Raw genomic sequence first — 26,414 nt, forward strand, 5'->3', positions numbered from 1 at the left:
TCTTCACCATTGTGCAAATGACTGCCTGGGCAACCTCAGTTTTGTTTGTTAGAAAATACCTGGGGGCGGGGGGGGGGGGGAGGATGCTGAGCCATGGCTCACTTGGTTAATCCTCCACCTGTGGAGCCGGCATGCCATATGGGTGCCAGGTTCTAGTCCTGGTTGCTCCTCTTCCAGTCTAGCTCTCTGCTGTGTCCCAGGAAGCCAGTGGAGGATGGCTCGAGTTCTTGGGCCCCTGCACCCACATGGGAAACCAGGAGGAAGCACCCAGCTCCTAGCTTCGGATTGGTGCAGTGCTGGCCGTGGCGGCCATTTGGGGGGTGAACCAACGGAAGGAAGACCTTTCTCTCTGTCTCTCTCTCTCACTGTCTAACTGCCTGTCAAATAAAAAAAAAAAAAAGAGAGAGAGAAAACACCTGGGACACACACATACACACACAAATACAAATGAGTAGAAGGGTTGTGGGCTACAGTGGAGAATGAGTAGGATATCATTAAGAAAAGACACATAAGCACACATCTTCTAAATACACAGCCAAAAGTCTCTTTTTACCAATGAAACACAAAACAAAGTGAGGCCAGCAACATCTCGTATTTCTAATCTTAAAAGTACATTGCAGGTGCACCTGCAGGTGACAGTTGATGTCCTAGACCAAACTAAAGAAAGATTCACAGGAAGTACTGTCTGTCTCTTTGGCAGAGGAGAGACAATTTTTATCCCTCAGCTGCCCATCTTCACTGGCTAGGAAGATATTAACACCTAAATGAATTAACAGACAAAACCCTGCATCATTAGACTATGTCCAGATGGTTGTGAAGATAGTTCTAGCACTTTTATATCAGGTAAATTCTGTAAACACAGCTTGCTTAACTAAAATTCATGCTGTTCAATGATAGGCTTAAAAAGAACCAGTACAGGAGTTATACAAACACATTACAACAGAAATAATGAAAAAGGCAAGAAATAAAATAGGGAATGAAGAATGCATGATAAAAATGTAAACTGATGAGTAGAAGAAATTAACATTTTGTCGTCAATTAAAAAACATAATGCAGCAAAACACAAACCCACAATTAAACAGCTTAGGGGAGAGATGGTTGCACAAGAAGACTAGGATAATGAGCTGACAAATCTTAGGAAAGATGTGAAAGAAAAAATAAAACTAGGTAAAGAGAGAAATTTATTAGGTGCAGGAAAACACTGATGAAAATATATTAATGGGTATATCAGGAAAAATGGAAAGAAATAAAATGAGATCACTTAGAAATAAAGTTTTATAAAGGCTTACTTACATGAAAAATGACAGATACAGATAGTCTAGCTTTACCTGGATTAAAGGTAGCATGGTGCCCTCTATTCATCCTTTCATTTTAAACCGGTATTTTTACATCTATCCTGTACAATATTTAAATTTTTTTAAAAATTTTAATAGACATAAAATGTATACATACTCTTGTGTATTTATAAATATTTATATATATGTTGTACTATATGATGTTTTGGTACATATATACGTTGTGCAAAATCCAATGAGGATAACATGGATAAATATATTCATCTCCTCAAATGTTCAACATTTCTTTATGGTGAAAAGCCTCTAAAATCCTATCTTCTGATTTTTTTGGTAGTGAAATTTATAGTATATCAACAAGATATATTCACAGAGATCATAGTCTATTTTTCTGTAAGCAGCATGTTATTTGGTCTCATTTCTTATTCCAATTTGAAAATCTCTGTCTCTTCATTGAGATGCTTATGTTTTAAGCTTTGTAATTTTTGAATATAATTCAGATTATTGTGGGTTTTTTTTGCATTTCTTTTTTTTTTTTTTTAGACAGTGAGAGAAAGACACACACAGAGAGAGTTATAGACAGTGAGAGAGAGACAGAAAGGTCTTCCTTCCATTGGTTCACTCCCCTAATGACTGCTAAGGCCAGTGCAGCGCCGATCCAAAGCCAGGAGCCGGGTGATTCCTCTCGGTCTCCCACATGGGTGCTGGGACCCAAGCACTTGGGCCATCCTCCGCTGCTCCCCCGGGCCACAGCAGAGAGCTAGACTGGAAGAGGAGCAACTGGGACTAGTACCCGGCGCCCCAACAGGGACTAGAACCTGGGGTGCCGGGGCCGCAGGCAGAGGATTAGCCAAGTGAGTCACAGCGCTTGCCAAATTATTGTTTTTTTTTTTTTTTTTAAAGATTTATTTTATTTATTTGAAAGACAGAGTTACAGAGAGAGGTAGAGACAGAGAGAGGTCTTCCATCTGCTGGTTCACTCCCCAGATGGCCGAAACAGCTGGAACTGCGCCGATCCAAAGCCAGGAGCCAGGAGCTTCTTCAGGTCTCCCACATAGGTGCAGGGGCCCAAGGACTTGGGCCATCTACTACTGCTTTCCCAGGCCATAGCAGAGAGCTGGATTGGAAGAGGAGCAGCCAGGACTAAAACCAGTGTAGATATGGGATGCTGGCACTTCAGGCCAGGGCTTTAACCCACTATGCCACAGTGCTGACCCCCAGATTATTGTTTAGGTTTGAATCAGTCACCTTGCAATTTGATTCCTATTTATTTCACATTTTTTTCCCTTTCCTTTTTTTCTGTATTACTTTATATAAATTGAGAATTTTTAGTGATCTCATTTTCTTATTTGTTGGATTTGAACAATAAAATCATTATATTTTTATTTGATTTTTCTTTAATTGATAAATAATAATTGTATATATTAATGTGGTAAAATATGATGTTATGACATGTATATACCCTGTGTCATGATTGATCCAGGCTAATTAACAGCATGACTACACCTACTTACCATTTCTTTATGATGAGCACATGTAAAATCTACTCTTTCAGCAATTTTGAATTATACATTATTATTAAATACGATTACCAAGCTGTGCAACTGAACACTGGAGCTCTCTGTCTTAGTCTAACTCAAGCTTTTTATCCTTTGATTAACATCTTCCCTTTCTATATCTGCACTGGCTCCCAACCTCTACTTTTCACATCTAGGAGGTCACTTCTTTTAGATTTTGTATGTAAGAGAAAACATATGACATTTGTCTTTCTGTGCCTGGATTATTTTACTTAGTGTAATGCCCTCTATGTCCATTCATGTTGTCACAAACGACAGTTTCCTTCCTTTTCAAGGCTGGAAAATAGTCCATTATGTACATAACAAATTTTGTTTATCCACTCATCCCTCGATAGATGGATGCATAGTTTGTTTCCACATCTTACCTATAGTGAAAAATGTTGCAATGAACTTGAGAGTGCAGATATATCTTTAACATAGTGAATTCAATTTCTTTGAATTTACAAGTGGTACTCAAGTTTGTGAAAAATGTGTATTGGGAAAATACTATGCATAGATTTAGAAATTTTTTCTGACAGGCAGATTTAGATAGTGAGAGAAAGAGAGACAGAGACAAAGGTCTTCCTTTCCGTTGGTTAACCCCCAAAATGGCCGCTATGGCCAGTGCGCTGCGCTGATCCAAAGCCAGGAGCCAGGTGCTTCCTCCTGGTCTCCCATGCGGCTACAGGGCCCAAAGACTTGGGCCTCCTTCACTGCCTTCCCGGGCCACAGCAGAGAGCTGGACTGGAAGAGGAGCAACCGGGACAGAATCTGGCACCCCAACTGGGACTAGAATCCGGGGTGCTGGGGCCGCAGGCAGAGGATTAGACAAGTGAACTGCGGCGCCGGCCAGATTTAGAATTTTTTGCTACAAAATGAATTTACCTTCTAATTTCATTTTCCCACAATCTTTTTGAATAATAACACTTGAACATCCAGAATGCTAATCCTTTTTTGATTTTTTTGAGAATCTCCATACTGTATTCCAGAGTGACCATTATAATTTACATTCCCACTAACAGTGTACAACACTTGTGTTTTTTCTTTTCAATAACAACCATTTTAACTGGAGTGAATGGTATTGTAATTTGGTTTTAATTTGCAACCCCTGATATTAGTGATGTTGAACATTTTAATATATCTACTGACTATTTGTACGTATTCTTTTGAAAAGTGTCTATTCAGGTCCTTTGCCCATTTTTAAATAGAGTTATTTGTTTTTTTATTCTTGGGCATTCATCTGGATAACCTTTGGATTCAACCCCAAAAACATAAGCCATGAAAGCAAAAGTAGACAAATGGGGATTCATCAAACTAAAGAATTTCTGCACAGCAAATGAAACTAACAGAATAAAAAAAAAAAACACAGAAAGTGAGAAAATATTTGCAAATCATACATCTGTTAAGGGACTAATGGCCAAAATATATAAGAAACTAACATTGTCCTCTCATTTTCTAACTGGCCCCTTACAGATTATAGTGTATTTATTTAACTCATCATAGTCTACCTTCAAATGATATACTGCTTCATAGAAAGGAAAGTTAAAATGTTTTGCTACCATTTATATCCTTCTAGACTTTATGGTATTTTTTTCATGTGCATAAAATGGTATATAAAAAGTTTGTGGAAAAATGGAATCAAAAATTTATTTTTGTGCAAAAATATTTTTGAAATCCATGCACAAGTTTTTCATAATATACATTTTCCATGGACTTTTTTGAATACTCCTCATATGCAGGGGATTTCAAAATTTTTGCAACAAATAATCTTATCTTTTCATTCTGTTTTTTCATTAACTTTTTGAAGTGTCATTCTAATGTATATATTATTTGGAAGTATTTTCTCAGTAGTATTTTCACTTTCTAGATAGTGTTCCTTGAAGTAATACTAGTCTAATATATTGCAAATATATAATTGATACTTTTGTTTTTGTTTATGATTTGATATCATATATAAGATGCCATCATTTAAACCAAGAACTAAGATCTTACATCTGTTTTTGATAAGAGTTTTATAGTTTTAGCTTTTAGCATTTAAATCTTTAATCTGTTTTGGAACAAATTTTTATATTGTGTGAAATAAGAGTCCAACTTCATTTTGTTCATGTGGTTTTCCAGATACCATAGCACCAATTGTTGAAAAAATTATTTTTTTTCGCATTGTATTGTCTTGACACCATTGTCAAAAATCTATAAATCATAAACTTACAGAATTATTTATGCACTATTGATTACATTCAGTCACCTGTATGTGTAACATTATTCCATTAGTACACAATTTTGATTACTGTTGTTAAGTTTAGAAATGATGCAACTGTTCCAGATTTCTTCTTCTTGATCAAGATTGCTTTGGCTTTTCCGAGTCACTTGGATTTCCTCATCAATTTGAGAATCATCTTCCAATTTCTTTAAAAGAATATCTTTCCATTTATTTTGAACTCCCCATAATTTCTTTTCACCATATTACAGATTTTTGTACACAAATTTTTCAATTAAAGTACTGTAAAAAAGTAGGCAATTGTGTTCTCTATTTCATTACTGATTTTCATAATTAGTCTTCTCTCTTATTTCCTTGGTCAAGTTAGCTAGTTTTGTGTATTTTTTTAAAAAAATCAATGATTGGTTTTGTAGGTTCTCCCTATAATTTTTACCTTCTCTAATGTTGTTATAATCACTGCATTATTTATTATTTTCTTCCTTTTGCTTTAATTATTTTGTTCCTGTAATTTCTTTAATACTAAACGTTTTTCACTTAAATTTGCTTTATATATTTATTTTTATTTGTTGAAAAGCAGAGAGATACCAAAAGTAATTTCTCATCTGCTGCTTCATTCCCTAAATGTGTGCAACAGCCAAGCATGCCAAAATCAGAAACCAGGAATTCAATCTGGGTCCTTCACACAGGTGGCAGGCAGCCAGCTGCGTGAGCCATCACTTAGTGCCTACCAGGATTTACATTAGCAGGAAGCTGGAATGAGTGGAACTGAGAGTTGGATCCAAGCACCTCAATAGGGCATTATAAGCATTCCACGTAGCATTTTAATCACTATTAAAAGTGCCTGCCCCTCATTTAAATTCATACCTAAATATTTTATTCTTTTTTGTATTATTAAAGATTTTATACCTTTGTTATATGTTTTAAGGAATTGATAAGATTTCCTAAATGCAAGATTATGTAATCTGAAAATAGATATTTTCACTTCTTCCTTTCCTACCTGGGTGCCTTTGCTTCTTTGTCTTTCCTAATGGCATTGGTCAGAACTTTAGCATGTTGTTGACTAAAAGTGACAAGATTGGACATATTTTTCTTGTTTCAGATCATAAAGGTAAAATACTCAGCATTTTTAAAGTAAATATAATGTCGGCTGTATTTATTTTAGAAAGTCTATACAAAGTTGAGAAATTCCCTTTTGATGTGTAGTTTGCTCAATATTTTAGCATGAAGTCATATTGAATTTTGTCAAATGTCTTTTCAGTGCTTATTGAGAAGGCCAGGGATTTCCCCTCTTTATTCTATCAGTGTAATGTATTACACATTTTTTCTGTGTTGAATTAAATTTGCATTCATAGAATAACTCCATTAGGCCATGGTATATTACTACTTTTTAATGTTGTTGGGTTTGGTTTAGTAGTATTTTGTTTAGTGCTTTTTTTAACATCTGTATTCATAGAGACATTGGTCTGTAAATTTTTTTTTGTTTTGATATCAGGATAATACTGACCTCATGGAATGAGTCAGTGTTTATTTTATTTTTTGAAAGAATTTGTGAAAGATTGTACTAATTTTGCATAAAATATTTGATAGTGTTCACCAGTGAAGCCTTTTCTTTGTGCACAAGTATTAATTTACTATTTCAATCATTCTTGAGTCTGTTTTTGATAGTATAACTTACCAAGATGTTATACACTTCATCAGTGTTGCCAGACTTCAAGCATGTAGTTTCTTTTAATGTTCTATAACTTCAAGTAGGCAATTGTGTTCTCTATTTCATTACTGATTTTCATAATTAGTCTTCTCTCTTATTTCCTTGGTCAAGTTAGCTAGTTTTGTGTATTTTTTTTAAAAAAGCAATGATTGGTTTTGTAGGTTCTCCCTATAGTTTTTACCTTCTCTAATGTTGTTATAATCACTATATTATTTATTATTTTCTTCCTTTTGCTTTGATTATTTTGTTCCTGTAATTTCTTTAAATGACAATTTAGGTTAAAAAGAGGAATTTTCAAATATAAATTGCCACAGTAGTACTGCTTTACTATATCACATAAATTTTTGGTATGATAAATTTCACTTTCCTTAATCTCAGAGAATTATCAAACTGTTCCTGTGATGCCTTCTAAGGCCTATTTATTAGCAGAGTGTCATATAGTTTCTAAATATTTAGGATATCTTAGATCACCTCTGGTTGTTGATTTCCAATGTGATTTCCTTGGAGTTAGTGGGGGAGGGGGGACGGTGAGTGTGAGTATTTTAGGTGGGTATAAAATTCTAGACCAACTCTTTTTCTTAATCTATTTTGGAAGTATTCCTTTACCATATAATGACTAGTTCTTTTTTTTTTTTTTTTTTTTTTTTTGCCAGTGAGAAATGTGCTTTTTTTTTCTGTACATAATGTGTGCTTTTGATGGAGAAGTGTTATTAGCTATTCAAAGATTTGTTTCCCTGGTTATTGTATTAAGAAAGTTGATTATTGCATACCTTGCTCTAGATTTCGTTATGTTGCTTGTGTCTAGGATTTATTGAACTGCTTCGACTTATGAATTTACAGTATTTTTCAAATTTGGAAATTACTTTTCAATTGTTTTGAAGTACTTTAACTATATTTTATAGGCTTTTATTAAACATGTAGTAGAGCGATCAGATGTATCCCATGGCTCACTAATGCCTTAATACTTTTTAAAAAACTTTTGTCCTTGTGTTCCCTTTGCATAGTTTCTATTGCTAGGTCTTTGTTCAGTAATTGTTTTAGCAGTGTCTAATACACTGTTGATCTTATCCATTGTGTTTTACTTTTCACATATTATAATGCTTACCCTCAGAGTTTCAACTTAATTAAATAATGTTACAGTTATAAAAATTGTTGTAATTTTTTTTTTACTAATTATGTTGTTTGTGAATTCAGTGTAAGTCTTCATTCACTAGAGTTTCTTCACTTCATGACTTGTGCTTTCCTTCATATTTACTTGTGAATCTGATCATCTTTGGTTTGATGATAGACATGTTAAGTTTGACTTTTTGGGTGCTTAATATGTTTGTGTTCCTATGAATAATCTCAATTTTGTTGTATGACATGGTTAAATCACTTGGAGACAAGTGGGCTTTTGGCTGTTGATTTTTAATATTTGTTTGGCAGGACTAGAGGATCACTTGGTCAATGATGTCTATTTTCTACTGTCAGAGCAGATCCTCCTGTGTAGTCTCCCTAATACCCCATGAATTATTAGGTTTTTCCATTCAAGAAGGTGAGAACAGACACTATCACTGATCTTGTATAAGTGTGGACTGCTGTTTCCTCTAAAGCTCACCAATGATTCTTTCTCTGACTTCCAGAAAATATGAAGAATTGTTCATATGTGTGTGCTGATAAACATTAGAAATGGATCCTCTATAAATCTCTGATTTTTCCTCTTTTGTGCTCTGATCCTTGCTCTGTGCACTCTAGCTCTGTTGTTTTCCTAAGATTCTTATTTCTGTCTGAGGGAGTTTTTCTTTTTCTTTTTTTTTTTTCTTTTCTTTCTTCTTTATTTTTTTTTTTTTATTTGACAGATAAAGTTAGACAGTGAGAGAGAGAGACAGAAAGATCTTCCTTCCATTGGTTCACCCTCCAAATGACCACCATGGCCGATGCTGCACCTATGCGAAGCCAGGAGCCAAGTGTTTCCTCCTGGTCTCCCATGCAGGTGCAGGGGCCCAAATGCTTGGGCCATCCCCCACTGCCCTCCCAGGCCACAGCAGAGAGCTGGACTGGAAGAGGAGCAACCGAGACTAGAACCCAGCACCCATATGGGACGCCAGTGCTGCAGGTGGAGGATTAACCAAGTGAGCCATGACACCAGCCCCTCTTTTTTTTTTAAGAATTAGTCCTCACCTTTTTCTACCTTAGTCTTTGAATGGGGTCCAATTCAAACTATGAATCAGGTCAGAATACAACCTCCATATTGAGCATCAATGTCTATGTCACATTGAAACACATTCTTTTTTTATTGGATCTTTGGCCTGCAGTTTGAGGAAGTTAGAATTACTTGGGTGGTATTTTTATGGCACAAAAATTAGTGATTCAATTCTTTTTTAAGAGAAAAACTCAGGGAATATACTATGAAGTAAGATTTTTTTTTTATATTTTCAAAAAAAAGATGTCTATAAGAATCCTTGCAGAAAGTTAAAACAGAGTTACTGAATAAGGATATAAACATTGGAAAAATGAAAACTTAGGGAAAGAGCTTTTTGTTTCTATTAGCTATGTTTAAAAATCTAAACTTCATATTTTTTCTTTTTAATATTTATTTTATTTACTTCAAAGTCAGAATTGCAGAGAGATGGAGGGCTAGACGGAAGGAGGGAGGGAGAGAGAGTCGGAGAGAGAGAGACAGAGAATCTCTCATCTGCAGATTCATTCCCCAAATGAGCACAGAGATTGGATTGGGCCAGACTGAAGCTTAGAGTCCAGAACACCATCTGGGTCCTCTTCCACATTTGAGTCCTAGGACTTTCTTCTGCTGCCTTTGCTGCTGCAATAACAGGAACCTGGACTGGAAGCAGATCTGGGACCAATCAGCAACTGCAATCCAATATGATGCCTTTGTTGCAAGCAGCAGCTTAACCTACTGTGTCATTGCAGCAGCACCTATCACATCCTTTGGTTATTCTAATTCTGATATTTACTTGGATCAATTAAGACTTCATCTCAATCTTCCAAGCATTGAAAGACCATCCTATATTGATTTTGTTCCCAACCCTACACGTTGCAAATATGATTCTTTCAGTTCACCATTTAAAGTTAAAGGAAAGTTAGGGCTAATATATTAAAATCTTATCAGAGCTACTTATTGTATATATTTAATTAAATTGGATATACATGATGTCTAGTAACCATTTAGAAACAAATTAAGTACGTTGCAAAACATAGGTCAGTGGTCCTAGGGTAACATTGCCTGAATCTATAGGATTCTCAGAGATGAACCCCACTCCTCAGATCTCCCCGACTCTGGTCGTAATGACTGAACTTTACATACTTCACCAACCTGTCAGTGGAGGTGCTCCTACCCCTACAAAGACAGCCTGGACGAGGTGGTTTTCTGACGCTGAGGCATTTCCTGAAGGAACTTGCAGCTGAACTCTGTCTCATGTTGAGTACCGGTCGTTGAAATCATGAAGTTTTCACTGATGAGATCTGGGGAACACAATATAGTCTCAACAGGTTCCCCAAACTCTTTAAAAATTTGTTTATTTGAAATCCAGAGTTACAGGGGCTGGTGCTGTGTCATAGCAAGTTAAGCTACTGAACTGCTGTGCTGGCATCCCACATGAATGCTCCTTCAAGTCCTGTCTGGTTCACCTCAGATCCAGCTCTCTGCAAATGCTCCAGGGAAAGTAGTGGAAGATGGCACAAGTCCTTGGGCCCCTGAACCCATGTGGAAGACCTGGAGGAAGCTCCTGCCTCCTGGCTTTGACCTCCTCCAGTTCCAGCTTTAACTGTCATTGGGGGAGTGAACCAGCAGATGGAAGACCTCTATCTCTTTGTCCCTCTCTCTCTTTCACCCCTCTCTCTATCTCTCTCTGTAACTCAGATTTTCAAAATAAATGAAATAAATCTTTTCCTTTAAAAGAAAGAAAATGCAAAATTACAGAGAGAGAGGAAGGAGACAGAGAAAGAGGGAGATCTTCTATGTGCTAGTTCACTCCCAGATGGGTGCAACAGTTGAGGCTGGGCCAGACCAAGGCCAGCAGGTAGAAGCTTCATCCTGGTTTCACACATGGGTGCTGGGTACCCAAACACGTGGTCTATTTTCCACTACTTTACCCAGGCCATTAGCAAGAAGCTGGATTGGTAGTGGAGCAGCTGGGATGCGAACCGGCAACAACATGGGTTGCCGGCATTGTAGGTGGAGACTTTACCTGCTATGCCACAGCGCCAGCCCCCTTCCCCAAACTGTACAATTATAGTGAGTGTTCAGAGCTTAGTTTTAAAGTGAGGTATTTCTTTTTTTTTATTTCATCATTAGCTGTTGTGTTAGGTACCTTTTCTTGTATTCCTAGTGTTAAAATAAAATATATACTAGTATACTTTTCTGAGATATACTTGCCAATGTATTTATTTTCTTTTCACTTTCATTAAAGACTTTTTGAAATACCCTGGCTTTTACTTGTTTCAGTGAAGCATTTGAATAATAACAGCAAGAATATAATTTGGAGGCATAGTTTTGAAGGCATAGAGCATTAATTCCTTCACAATTATGATCACTTTATTTTTTTTAATTTTGAAGAAAGAGAGTAGAATCTGTGATAAGTTGAACCAAGTAACTCAGAGTGAAAGAACTGTTCTTGTAGCACCTATTAGAGTGAAAGGGGTCTGCAACCAGAGAATTACTGACTTTTCCAATGACCAAACAGATGTCAAAAATCTACTTTTTAAAATAAGTCAAACCACACTGCAAATCAAGAATTTTCAGACCTAAATTTATATACTTTAATTGAAGATCTCATAATATGACTTGAGGCAGTTTTTAAAGCCTTTCATTTTTCACCTTAGGCTAGGTATTTTTCCCTACAGTAAATGGTTTGTCATTTATTTCAGAAACAGCATTGACACAAATGAGAGCAATAAGTGGGCATGACTCATTCTGGAAGGATGGAGAGATTTTTAAGTCCCTCTATGGCAATGCAGTGGGTTTCCATCAGGCTGTCATGGGTTGATTTATTTCCTTTATACTTTAGATTGGTTCCAGAGCACAGCCTTTTCCCTGGTGACATGGGGGTGACAGAGCAAGTGGAACCTAGGTGTCTTACCCTCGAGGAGTTTGTAATGTTTGTATTACTTATTTATTTCTCTTAAAAACATATTAAATTTATTTCTGTACTTATGACTTGGGTGCAATGGAGTGAGATTCATTATTGTTTGCTAATTAAATCTATAACACTATTATCATTATTACTATTTTTCTAACAGTTGCTGAAAAGTGAGCATGACACTTTTAGACATCCACATTGTAGGGGACTTTATGCTTTTTAACAGTCTTGAATCTAAATCCTCAAATGGATTATTTGAACAGAAGCAGCTGCTCTTCCATGTAGACTTAAATCTTGTTATGAGCATTGATGGACATTAGGAAGGGATTTGAGGCCTAGGAAGAATTACTGTAGCACAGTATATGTATCTGTGGAAGACAGACAGAGGGAGAGAGGAAGATGGAGAGGGAGGGAGGGAGGAAAAAAAGGAGAATAAGAGAGAGAGAGAGAAAGAGAGAGAAAGAGAAATGTGTGTTTGGCTCAATTTTGTTATTATCAAAAGTGGAGGAAGGGAAGGGAGAAAATTTGGCACATACAGCAATTGTAATATTTTCATATAGCATCTGAGTTACAAGATGTCCCTAAAATCACTTTTCTATATACCGGTTTAATCAATTTTTTACATATTTCATCATGGGCATTATTGTAATTGGAGTTACTAGACAGCTCATTGGGAACAGAGCCTTAAAAATCTCACTCTCTTGAGCAATAGTCATTAATTGGCACACCCAAATGCCAAAAAGTCACCAGAGCATAACAGAGGCTGCCAGGGCTTACTGAGCCACAGTGTATGAAAAGGAGACATCGTGGGTTCAGGCTTAGATTTTGCGGTAATAATACATAACCCTTCCTCCCTTCTCTCCCAATCATTCAGGAAAACCTCAATGATCATAATTATACTGCTGACATCCCAATTTACTTTGAAGGTCAGTCAGCCTACATTAATTCTCTTTTTACTCTCAAACACAAAATCTTTCATAAGTTAGGTACACTGAATCCAGGGCTTGATAGGTACAAGGGAATGAAATTTTCAGATATAATGATGTTGCTGCAGTTGCCCCAGGAGTTTTAATTTGATTTCTAAATGACCAGCATATGTGTTTGTAAGTGTATATATCAGTTTTCTGGTATCCATAAGGATTCTTTGAAATTCCACAGGGTCCCTGGGGGGAACAGCAACAATAACGGACCTTCCAGATTTTAGCTTACTTTTTCTTTTGTCTTCAATTAGATGCAGTAATTACCTTGTTCTGTGCAAACACTATCAAGAGGCTACCTTTTGATTTATGCTAAAATTGAAGTCATTACATGGAAATCATACTGTGTGAAATATTCCTATTGACAAGAGTTCAGTGCATCAAAGATGAAGGCAGAGGAACACAGCACGCTCATTGACCTTCAAGGTATGATTTTTAATTGTTTCATATTTTTATTTATGTTGATATTCTTATTCACAATGTATGATTGACTCATTTTACCTTCTTCAGAACACTTCTGTGTTTGTTATTAAGGTCTTTGTCTACATAAATGTCTTCTAGGCTAACAACTGAAGTCATCAAACTTAACTTCAAAGGCATCATAATTTCTTTTTCTAAATTTTTTAATTTAAAAGTTTTATTAAAAGTATACAATTTCACATATTTCATATATGCAGAGTTAGGAGCATAGGATTCTTTCCACCGTACTTTCCCTCCCATCGCATTCCTGCAAGGCTCCAGTCCTTCTTCTTCCTCCTACCAGATTTCTATTTTCCCAATTTTATGAATTTATTCTCTCTTTGGCTTTATCTTTTCATGTTCTGACCTTGCTTTAGTGACATCTCTGATTGCCTCTAATTTCACTAAAGAATACATTTACCTTGATCTCATGAAATTTATGGGGTTTTATTACCAATAAAATAGCATTTAAACTGGAATTTCTCACAGGTAAGGACATAAAGATGAAACCTACACACAGAGGCTAACTGAAATTTGCACACGTAGGGCATTTGAACAGACTTTAGGTTATCTAACAAAACTGAACTGCTGCCAAGGATGTTTTAGAAACTCCTTATATACAAGGATTTCGTTGTTTCTTTTTTTCACCAGATTAAACTTATTTATTGCTTTAAAAAGTTGTTATTCATGTTCATTTTGTTTGAAAGGCAGAAAGACAGAGACAGAACAGAAACTGAAAGAAATCTTCCATCTACTAGTTCACTCCTTAAATTTGCACAATAGCTCTGGCTATACCAAACCAAAGTCTGGAGCACAGATCTCAATCTTTGTCTCCATGTGAATGGCAGGGACCCGATTATTGGAGAAATTACCTGCTGCCTCCCAGAAAGTGTATTGGCAGGAAGCTGGACTCAGAAATGGAGGCTGGACTTGAACCCAAGCACTAGGATATGAGATTTGGGCATCCCAAGTGCCATCTTAGCTGCTGTACCAAATGGCCACCACCAAAACAAACTTAGCTTTTACTTTCATTGTCCATTAACTTTTTAAAGTATCCTTATATAAGACCCTTGTAAACAAATATTAAATCAAGATTTTCATAATTTTTAATGTATTTGTTAATATCCAGAGTACTTTAATCATATCAAGACTCCCAGCTTAAAAAGCACAATATTGCAAAATAGTGTAAAACATATCCTACAAAATAACAAAACCTCAGGGTCCTATAATATGGTATAAAAAATCTCCCTGTCTAGTCAGATGCTGAAATCTTCTCCCTGCTGGAAGTATTCTATATATACATCTGTATTATTAACGGAAAGAAAATCATGTATTTACATTTAAAAGAGCACACATTACTAGTTCATGACTTTTCCAGGGAAGAATGGAAAAACATGAGGCATATATACAATATGGTAACATCTATAAATATGCATAAGATTATTTATAAATAGACATAATTTTTCATTGATGGAAGTAGGTTGCTTATGGCAAGTCTACATTGCCAAAATTGTTACCATTAAATTATACACAATTCAAAGACAATTCTTACTGTCTATAGACCAATGATAGTAGTAATGATAGTAGTATTCACTATCTTATCTAATAGAAATAATATAAAAACATTTTCAGTAGAAGTTATGTTAAGAATATGAATTCTTGGGGCTGGCGCCATGGCTCAGTAGGTTAATCCTCCACCTGTGGTGCCAGCATCCCATATGGGTTCCGGTTCTAGTCCCAGTTGCTCCTCTTCCAATCCAGCTCTCTGCTATAGACTGGGAAAGCAGTGGAAGATGGCCCAAGTCCTTGGGCCCCTGCACCCACATGGGAGACCAGGAAGAGACACCTGGCTCCTGGCTTCAATTGGCACAGCTCTGGCCACTGCAGCCATCTGTGGATAAACCAACAGAAGGAAGACTTTTCTCTCTGTCTCTTCCTCTCACTGTCTGTCAAATAAATAAATAAAATAATTTAAAAAAAGAATATGAATTCTTTCATGCAAAAGTAATTCGAGAAGGTTGGAGAAAACACATTTGTTACCTCAAGATGTGAAATGCTGTTATCTATTTATGATATATTTTGATAATATTTATCATATATAAGTAAAATATAAACTTTTTGAGACTTTCAATGCAATTTTTGATAATTAAAGATTATATAAAATTAATTTCTCATTTATAATTTGCTAATATAGTTCTTACTCATTAAAACATGTCTTTGTGGAAATATTTTAATTAGCTTTAATGTATCTTTATATGTACAATCACTCCCAAGCCAGTTATCTTCCCTGTAAAATAGATAAACTTCCTGCTGGATTTACTAGAAAGTTTCAAAGTGAAAACACTTTAAAAAAGGCATTTTATATATTTTAAAATTATATATTCATTCATTGTTCACTTCACTATTGTATCTGTTTATAAAATATAATCTTTACATACTTTCAAGTACTGAAAACACTTTGTTGTGAAATCTGAAGAAACATTAAAAAAAAAGTTTTCTAATGTACAGAATACAATATGAACCCTGGTAGTAAATTTTTTTTCAAAGCAATGTCTCTTTAAAAGTCAGTCAAAGTTCCTTTTTTTTCCCCCAAGAAACTGAAATCTGCTTTCCATAGTTCTTTTCAGTTCAGATTGAAAAGTAAACAGTGTAGGGTTAAAGGATTTGGAATCTGGAGCCTACTGTCTTGGTTCAGACCCCAGCTGTGTCCCTTTATAGTTGTATGACTTTAGGAAATATCTTAATATCTCAGTGCTTCTGTTTCCTTATCTATAAAGTACTTAAAATAACATTGCCTTCTCTTGGAGTTGTGAGAAAATAATAGATGTAATGCATGTGGCAGAGTGCCTAGGACATGCTAAGTACCAGTGAATTCCAGACTTCACTACTGTGTCCTTTTCTAGAAGTTTCTAAACAGTTCACTGTTCCAGTTTAGTTCCTGCTAAAATGCTTTGACAATCAAGAACTTTACTATCTGGATTTAACCCTCCAGACAGTGACCTCTACATTGCAATCCTCACAACTCTCGCCTAAGTTACCTAGAGGATCAATATCAATTGTATCTAGCTATCTATTTTAATTTGCTGTTCATTTAACTTTATTTGGAGGGTAGGGTGATGGAAAGACAGAAAGATACAAACAGAAAGATATCGTCTATCTGCTGTTCCACTCTCCAAATGCCCACACAAGCCCAAGCTGAACAGGTTTCCCAAGTGGGTGACAGAGACCCAAATATTTGAGCCATCACCTGCTTCTTCCCAGGGTGCACATTGGAAGCTGGATTGGAAGCAGAGGAGCTGGGACTTGAGTCAGACTCTACACTGTGGGATGTGGGATTCCAAGTGGCTTCTTCACTGCTTCACCAAATGCTCATTCCAACAATGTATACATTTTTATGAGTTTTGGAATACCCTATCATACACATACTCAGGTATTTCTGTAAGCACTCCAGAAACAATGACTTTCATGCTCAATCCAGCCCTGAATAAGTCAAACTTCTAGCCTGTGTTGCTATTCTCTGTGGTCTCAGCGTTCATTGCTTCCTCCATTCAATTCACAGATAATGCTTCCTCCCCTGCTCAGCAGATTAAGGGACCTTCATAGTTACCTTGTGAAATTGCTTTATTCTACCTTCCCATGATGAACAGGAGTTCTAGAAGAGCAGTCACCATATCTGATACATTTGCATAGGTAACATCCTCAGCATGTTATAGTGTCTGATAGCTATTGATTTCTCAACACATATGTATGGAATACATAAATATAAAATGCAAATTGTTTACCTCAAATAAAATGGCAGTGTATTACATACACACACATACATTTATACACACAGTATCTTTCCTTCCTTTCTCTATTTGGCAAAATCATATTGACTTATTAAAGGTCAGCTTTTTTTCCCTTTTATGTGAAGCACTTTAATCCTCACATAGGAAACATTTATGTCTTCTCTTTACTATGTGCTCCTACAATGTATGGCTCTGTTAGGCACACAGGCCTTTATCAAGTATGGGTTTGTAAGAGGAACTACTTAGTTACTCTATACTGAGTGACGGAACAGGTGAAAAATTTTTGATGGGATCCACCTTGTATATCTCTCAAGGTGATTCTTTCACTAACTTTTTAAAAAGATGAGTTGATAATTTCTATAATAAAATTACAAGAAAGAACTACATGAATTTATGATATAGTTAATAAGCATATCTATAGAAATAAAAACTATAAAAACAAAAATGCACACTGGATTTTAACTTTCAATTGCTTTTAGCTAGCAGCTTGAGGGACATCTATAATAAATATGTTAAAATGCAGTATTTCTGGCAAAGTCTGGATTCTGCTTTTGGCAATCTATTTATCATCATTTGTTTATCCACTTTAGTAGTTCATATAATTCTGCTTTGGAATAGTCTTTTTTTTTTTTTTACCAGAGGTGTATAGCACAAATTAGAATAATACTTAATCTCCATCTGCTCTTGGAAATAACTCAAGTGCACAGTCTTAATGCATTCATTTACTTGACAAAATAGGGCCCATTATCACCAGCAAGTAGTGGGAGTACAGGGATCAACAAAGCAATCTCTGTTTTAAAGGAGAATACATTAAGATACAATGAGAAAGAAAGCTAGAAAATCTGTTAATGCAATAAATATTTAAATGCTCATAGAAGCTATTTACTTAGAGAAGTATGAAACTAGAAATGGAAATGACCATGACTGGGATAAGAAGGGTTGCAGAATTTTTCCAAGACTGTGTGAAGCTTGAGTCTTGCGATTCAGGAGGAGATGACAAAGCAGATGGAGTTGAGTTGTAGATAACCAAGATCAGGAAAGATAGTCCAAACGGATGAAATAGGAATTGTGTCCTTATAGTCCTAGGTGCTGCAGAGAGAGAGAGAGAGAGAGAGAGAGAGAGAGAGGCAGGAAAACAGAGATCCCATCCACCTGCTCATTCCTCAAATGCCCAGAAGCTGGAGACTCAATCCAGATTATCCATAGGTGACAGAGACACACGCATTCTAGTCAGTGGACACAGTTTTAATCAGTGTGCCAAACTCCCATCCCCCAGAAATTTTCCGTGAGTGAATAAATATATACTTATTGTATCAAATAACTTTCACTGGTATTTTGTTTCCAATATTAATGGATTTTAGTGCTCCAGAAAAACTCATAGTATTGATGTCTTGTGGTTTGTTAGGGATCTTCTTCATCATTATTAACACAATTAAGAGCTCCTTGCTTCTCTTTAAGCCAGGATTTAGCACAAACTCTATGTCTTTTCCTCTACAGTATAATTTGTTAATGGAAGGCCGGCGCCGCGGCTCACTAGGCTAATCCTCCGCCTAGCGGCACCGGCACACCGGGTTCTAGTCCCGGTCGGGGCGCCGGATTCTGTCCCGGTTGCCCCTCTTCCAGGCCAGCCCTCTGCTGTGGCCAGGGAGTGCAGTGGAGGATGGCCCAGGTGCTTGGGCCCTGCACCCCATGGGAGACCAAGAAAAGCACCTGGCTCCTGGCTCCTGCCATCGGATCAGCGCAGTGCGCCGGCCGCAGTGTGCCGGCCGCGGCAGCCATTGGAGGGTAAACCAACGGCAAAGGAAGACCTTTCTCTCTGTCTCTCTCTCTCACTGTCCACTCTGCCTGTCAAAAAAGTAAAAAAAAAAATAATAATAAAATAATTTGTTAATGGATTAATGGGCTGCAAATCTTATAAACTACTTGAACTGGTGAGGAAGCAAGGGGATTAACTAAATAACAATGAAAATCACATTTCTATCTAAGACAGGAGACACAAAGAACTGAACACAAATACCGTACTCTGGTAGGTTGATCTATTTCATACAACAGTATGGTCTGGCAATACTTATATAGTGAGGTTCAACAGATAAAACTTATTTTCTTACTAACAGAAAGCAAAGTTATAAATGCAAAGGTGAATGCTAGAATGAGACTATGGTGCTAGACTGCAATTTGAAACATCATAATGATTGTGTTTCTGTATGTGTATATGTGTACAAAAATACAAATATAAATGTGCCTATATGTGTGGTTTATGTACCAGATGTATTTTCGTGCTCTGTATACTGAGAGGACCTAGAGTCAGTGACACCTCAGTAGCAGCAAGCACACTAGTATCCAGATACTGATTTCTGAATACTGGGGTTCCTTTAAAGAATGGCTGCTGCTGGAACTGGGCAGGGAACATATAAGAAAAACCTGGAGCATCTTGTAATGCCGGAAAGTAAGCGAGTGATCAAGAAAAAGAATAAATAAAAAGAATTAGAGGATGTCAAATGGACACAGATGTCAGCCTGAAAAAGTTCCCAATGGCCAAAGCTGAAACAGTTTGAGCAAGCAAAGAAACAGCAATGGTATTAAATTGTAACTCAAAAATAAAATAAATACCCATAAATTCATAATGATATAAATGGTGACTGGTTAAATAAAGTGGAAGTGAAATGGGAGAAGTTTTCTTTAAGAATGCCAAGCAACAAATAGGGAAGAAATCACGGATATAGAAAACCTCAATTTGAATATCACATTAATAATTTTTGCAGGCAAGATCCACTGATGGATGATGAAATTAGTGGGCAAAATGTGAAGGAGGAAAAAATTATATTTTCAGTTCCTGAAATTCTCAAGAATTTATTAATTATGTTGATGGTTCTAACAAATATCCAAAAATTTTTTAATAATCCTTCCTCTTGAAGGTCAAGCATAAGTATTCTCATCTTGAATGTGGGCTGGACTTGTTGACCTGCTTCTACTAACTAGGTAAATGAGAATAGAGAAAGCTGATAATCCTGTCCTTCACTAAGTGGTCAAGGTTAACACCATCAGTGATAAATCATATTGTGCAATGATGCGATGAAATGGTCGCATCATCCCTTTTCCCATGCCCACAATATCAGTTTTATCATGAGGAAAATCAAACAAACCTAAATTGACAGATAGTATATAGAATACATGACTAGTAATTTGCAAAATTTTAAGGTCAGGAAAAGCAGGGAAAATTTAGAAACTGTCACAGATTGAAGAATACTAGGAAGAAATGATGGCCAAAGGCAGTGTGGTTTCTTCCTATGGATCCTGAAGGAGAATAAAAACATTATACAAAGAAATGAAATCTTACCCAGACATGTAGTACTGTCTTTGCAAATAGTCTAGAACTGTAAAATCATTCAAAATAAAAAATAGAAAAAGGTAGAAGTGTTGTAAACCTGGTTCCTAACATGATTATGGCATTATTTGAATAGGATATGGCTCCTGAACTCATGCTGATGATTCATTCCCAAAATGATGGATGGATGCTGCTAAGAGGGTAGAGGCTTGATCCAATTACAGTGTATAAGTGTGTCTATTAGGAGGCCCTTAGTCCACTGGAGGGTTGCTCTTGGAAGGTAGTTCTCTCAGATTTGGTTATAGAAGCCAGATTGGAACCTGGTTGTGTTGTCTCTGCTTATTGGATCATCATGTAATCCTTCCTCTGCAAATGTTCTGCCATCTTCCATCCTCACTATGCAGATAAACCAGTAGGGCTGCTGATCTTGGATTTTTGACTACAAAACTGTTATCAGTAAAAAAAAAAAATTCCTTCCTTCATCAACAAGTTGTCATGGGTATTTTGTTATAGTAACATAAAGCTAACTACCACACTGAATTACTCAATAAAAATTTGTAATCATTAGTTGATTTGATACCAAAAATAAAGTTTGTAGTTTCAGAATCATTTTTATTGATTTATATGAGATTCCAGAACTTCCTTGTTCACAAATCATTTTTCTTTAAGTATGCATTCAATTTTCAGGATCCCATCCTTTTGTTGTTTTCAACTTTCAAAAATTGGTTTCTATTTTTTCTACCTGAGACAATTTTTCATCCTTCTAAATCCAGCTCAAATATTACCTTTCAGTGAAGATTTCAAATATTTGTAAATCTTTCTAAACATTTTTATTTTAGAATTTGTGATATTGTACTTGTGACTTTATATGGCTTACTCACCATCTAAAAATTTGAAGTTGAAAAAAGAAAGCCATATCTTTATATTTTTTTATTTAGTAAATATAAATTTTCGAAGTACAGTTAATGGATTACAATGGCTTCCCCCCATAATTTCCCTCCCACTCACATCCCTCCCATCTCCCGCTCCCTCTCCCAATCCATTCACATCAAGATTCATTTTCGATTCTCTTTATATATGGAAGATTGATTCAGTATATATTAAGTAAAGATTTCATCAGTTTGCACCCACACAGAAACACAAAGTGTAAAATACTGTTTCAGTACTAGTTATAGCATTACTTCACATTGGGCAACACATTCAGGACAGATCCCACATGAGAAGTAAGTACACAGTGACTCCTGTTGTTGACTTAACAATTTGACACTCTTGTTTATGGCATAAGAAATCTCCCTAGGCTCTAGTCATGAGTTTCCAAGGCTATGGAATCCTCTTGAGTTTGCTGACTTCGATCTTATTTAGACAAGGTCATAGTCAAAGTGGAAGTTCTCTCCTCCCTTCAGAGAAAGGTACCTCCTTCTTTGATGGCCCCATTCTTTCCACTGGGATCTCACTCACAGAGATCTTTCATTTAGGTCTTCTTCTTCTTCTTCTTTTTTTTTTTTTTTTTTTTTTTTTTACAGAATGACTTGGCTTTCGATGCCTAAAATACTCTCATGGGCTCTTCAGCCAGATCCGAATGCCTTAAGGGCTGATTCTGAGGACAGAGCGCTATTTAGGACATCTGCCATTCTATGAGTCTGCTGTATATCCCGCTTCCCATGATGGATCGTTCTCTCCCTTTTTGATTCTATCAGCTAGTATTAGCAAACACTAGTCTTGTTTGTGTGATCCCTTTGACTCTTAGACCTATCAGTGTGATCAATTGTGAACAGAAATTGATCACTGGGACTAGTGAGATGGCATTGGTACATGCCACCTTGATGGGATTGTATTGGGATCCCCTGGCATGATTCTAACCATTTCACTTCTCCAAGACAGTACACATTCAATAAAATGTCCATGAATGAACAAATGAGCAAACAAATGAAAAATCATTCTGTTTAAGAATTTGGTTCAGTTATATTCAATAATGTAATAGTGGAATTAAGATTCATTTGCATTTTAGGGTAAGTTCTTAACATATATATATATATATATAGTCTTTGCCAATGCTCTGGAACTCACAGATATATATATATATATATATATATATATATATATATGGAGTGGAGATATAAATATACATATGTATATATATGAAATATATATATATATATATATATATGAAATACAGAATGACAGAGGGAGGGAAAGGCAGGAGGGAGAGAGATCATCTATCTTCTGGTTTACTCCCAAATGGCACACTGGCTAGGGCTGGATGAGGCCCAAGCCAGGAGACTGGAATTCTATCCAATGCCCCACATGTGTTGCTTGGTCACAAGCACTTGGGCCTCCAATGCCTTCCCACATAAATTAGCAAGAAACTGGGTGGGAAGTGGAGCAGCCAGGACATGACCCACAGCTCATATGTGATGATGGCATCACAGGTGCTGGCTTAATCAGCTGAGCCACAACATTGGTGCAACTGCAGCCTGTGTATTTTGTGAGCAGTATTATGCTGTTTTTCAAGGTAGCTTGTAATGATCCTCTGCCAGAGTTGAGGAATGCCTACTTTTTAAAATATTTGCTATTCTGCATTTATCTACTCTAATTAGGAAAAACAATTCAAGAGAAATTTTACATGCTACACCCTCAAAAACAATACAAAAAGTTCACATTTAAGATATGCTGCTGTTTTATGGTAAAAATGATGAGTGGCCTGACTTCTGCTTAGATAAATGTCTTTTGAATTATTTCTTGTCAAAAGAAAGATTATAAAATGCTTTATCAGTTGAAGCATTGTGAAATCAATAGCTAGTAACATATGGAAATTAGCTTATGAAAACAAAACCGTTAAATAGGGAAATACTCTTGTGAGAATTTACATTCATATTAATTTATATCACAAAGTCTATAGTAACAGTGTTGTATCATACTTTTATGGCTTATATTGGTTTACATTACAGTCATTTTTATTTTAGTGTATTAATTTTATTCATCTATTAGTTGACAGATAAAATGCATTATTATACATATATATGTGTGCATATATATAATGTGTGTATGTGTATGTGTATTTTATCTTAATAGCTCTTTTACCTTTCTATATGTATAGATACAAGGGGGCTTCAGGTTCATGAAAAATTCACATCTTTTCATTTCAATTTTCCATGAAATCTTGAAATTCTCTTGCATATTTGATTTGGAGAATACCTCTAGTATTAGTAATATTTTCATTAATGTTTTTAAAGGTTTATTATTTAATTGAAAAGCAAAGTTACAGAGTGAGGGAGAAAGAGAGAAAGTAAAAAAGAGAGAGAGATTGTCCATTCACTGATTCAGTCCTAAAATGGCCAAAATGTCCAGGATTGAGCCAAAGTCAAGAGCCTGGAATTCTGTCCAGATCTCCTACATGGGTGCAGGGATCCAAGCATTTGGGTCATGTTCTTCTGCTTTCCTGGGCTTATTAGCAGGGAGCTAGATTGGAATTGGAACAACTGGGACACAAACCAGCATCATTATGGAATGCCAACATTGCAGGCATTGGCTGAAACTACTGTGCCGTAACACTGACTCTGTGACATACAATTTTTCATAAGCAATCCTATAAAACAAAGTGAAAGAACTAAATGCAACAAAACTTTAAAATGTTCATAGAAAATACATATTGTGAAAAACATGTATGGATTTAAAAATTTTTGTACTAAAAGAAATTTTATCTTTTAATTCCATTTGCCACAAGCATTTTGAAGTACCCTTATATTAAATACATTAGATGACTGTAGGTTTCAGAAATTGGTCCTTTCGTATGCTATCAACCTAGCTGATCATAGCTCTCAAATAGTCTGAAAATTAAATTTAAAAATTTAAATTTTTGATTTAAATATTTTAAATTAAATTTAAAATTTTTGATATAAGTATTTCTTGGATTAAATATTAAACTATAAAGAGATTCGTTACATAATATGTATGTCAACTTACAATTGTCTTTATTTAAAAAGCATATGCGATTTATACAAATAAATTATTTACAAATGATTTCAGGAGGTTATATCTAGGATTGTGGTAAAAATATACATAATCACCATTGACTGGATGCCTCTGTATCAGGTGCTTTGTAGCCATTGTTATCACATTTGCACAGCAGCAACCCTGCTTGAGGACATTATTATCCACCATGACAGAGGGACCAAGTCTCTGAAGAAATCACTAGCCTGAAGCTAAGTGGTAGAAGGAAATTTCAAAAACCAATATTTTTTTTATTGCAAAACCAACACAGTTTTCATTGTCAGCACAGAATCCAGGAGTGGCAAAGCTATCTGATATTATGACCTTATGAGTAGTGTAAAATACCCTGGGCTGCTCAGATCAAAGGTTCCTAAATTTGCAATTAGTTATTGTGTCACAGTGTGGTTTATATAAAAATAAGGTCAATGCACCCCTGAACTTCCAAAATTACCAGAGACAAAAATGTCAGAATGGAAATTTTATAAATACGTGCACACATCATGTGTCTTCTGGTAATTAGGCTCCAAGGTTTGCTTAATGTATTTTATCTCAATTCATTCGCACAAGATTCTGAGATAGTGTCATTTTCTATTTTACACATAAGGAAATTTAACTCTGAGTTAAATAATCCTGCCAGCCTACGGTTGTGTAAGGTATCAAATATTGAGTTCAGTTCAGCTTTTGCTGACAAAAATCTGATGTTCTTCAAAAATACAAAACGTAGAGAGTCCACAGAGTTCCCTGAGTTTGGCAAAAGCAGGAACCCTGGAAGACACAGTAAATAAAGGAGTCATCGTCTGAAAACTCGGGTAATTTTTGAGGAAATCTGAAAAAGAAAAGTTAAACTCTCCATGCATTTCTAGATGTCAACAGTGTAGTGCTGACTAAGTATTGATTAAAAGTTTACTACCATTTATCAAGATGTCTTTCACTATTTTCACTCATTACATAACACATAAAGAGGAGATCTAAAGTAAGTTTTCACTAAAATAAACTTCTACTATATAATTTCTTATTTTCGGTACAGTTGAATATACAAAATATAGAATTTTCTTGCTAGTGACTATTTTTCTTCCAAACACAATGTTGATTTATACAGAAGATCATAATTAGAATATATCAAACATCTGGTTCAAAGTAATAAAGTAAAACTATTTATAGATATCCCAATGTCTGACATTATAGAGACCATATATTTAATGACTAGAAGGAAATATTTCTTTTTCACTTTTATGTAAATAATCTATTAATGCATACTGAAAATCTATGAGATTTAAAATATGATGACACTTTGAGATTGTAATTTTGAATGGAAAACTCACAAGTAAAGTATCAGCTACCAACCTCCCAGGGAAATAAATAAATAATTTTGTGGTAATTTTACTTCATGAACAATTGTTTATAATATTAATGAAATGTTTTACCTGAGGTAGTGTGGGATCATATCTATTAGAAATAGAGTAGATTCTGATGGTTTAATTCCTCAGTTTTCCTTAAGACAACCAGGTCCTCAAGAAGCGAAGAGAAATAGCTGAGATATAATAGCTGTATGTAATGGAAACATAGTCATAAACACATATGTGTGTATGCCATACACACACACACACACACGTACACACACACACATATATCTCCATAGCTTTCTCATGCATCAAATCAATACGTTATATCAACTCCTAGAATAACAGGAGAATTTTGACTTAAAGGAAATTGGTTTAATTTAGTTAAAGCTGAAATGAAAATTTATTGTAAAATGAACTATGCATCTAATCCTCTGTTAAACACCCAGAAGCACAGAGTTAATTGAATTTAAAAAGAAACTACTGAGGTCTGCATTGTGGTATAATGGAGTAAGGCCACTGCCTTGCAGTGCCGGCATCCCATATGGGCGCCGGTTCGAGTCTAGCTGGTTCTGATCTAGCTCTCTGCTATGGCCTGGGAAAGGAGTGGAAGGTGGCCCAAGTCCTTGGGGCCCTGTACCCACTTGGGAGACCTGGAGGAAGCTCTTGACTTCTGGCTTTGG

The 26,414-nt window shown here is 35.8% G+C and overlaps 1 protein-coding gene across 6 annotated transcripts in view; it reads left to right on the top strand.

Annotated features, from left to right (window-relative positions):
* TRPC4 (transient receptor potential cation channel subfamily C member 4) overlaps nucleotides 1-26,414 on the top strand; it is a 255,987-nt gene that overhangs the window by 32,590 nt on the left and 196,983 nt on the right. For all 6 annotated transcript variants that reach the window (XM_051831769.2, XM_002721087.5, XM_070048964.1 and 3 more), the window contains exon 2: nucleotides 13,084-13,255. The gene's annotated coding sequence lies outside the window, so the exon portion shown is untranslated. The remainder of the gene's footprint in view (nucleotides 1-13,083; nucleotides 13,256-26,414) is intronic.

Source organism: Oryctolagus cuniculus, chromosome 9 (assembly GCF_964237555.1).
Source record: "Oryctolagus cuniculus chromosome 9, mOryCun1.1, whole genome shotgun sequence".
Lineage (NCBI taxonomy): Eukaryota > Metazoa > Chordata > Mammalia > Lagomorpha > Leporidae > Oryctolagus > Oryctolagus cuniculus.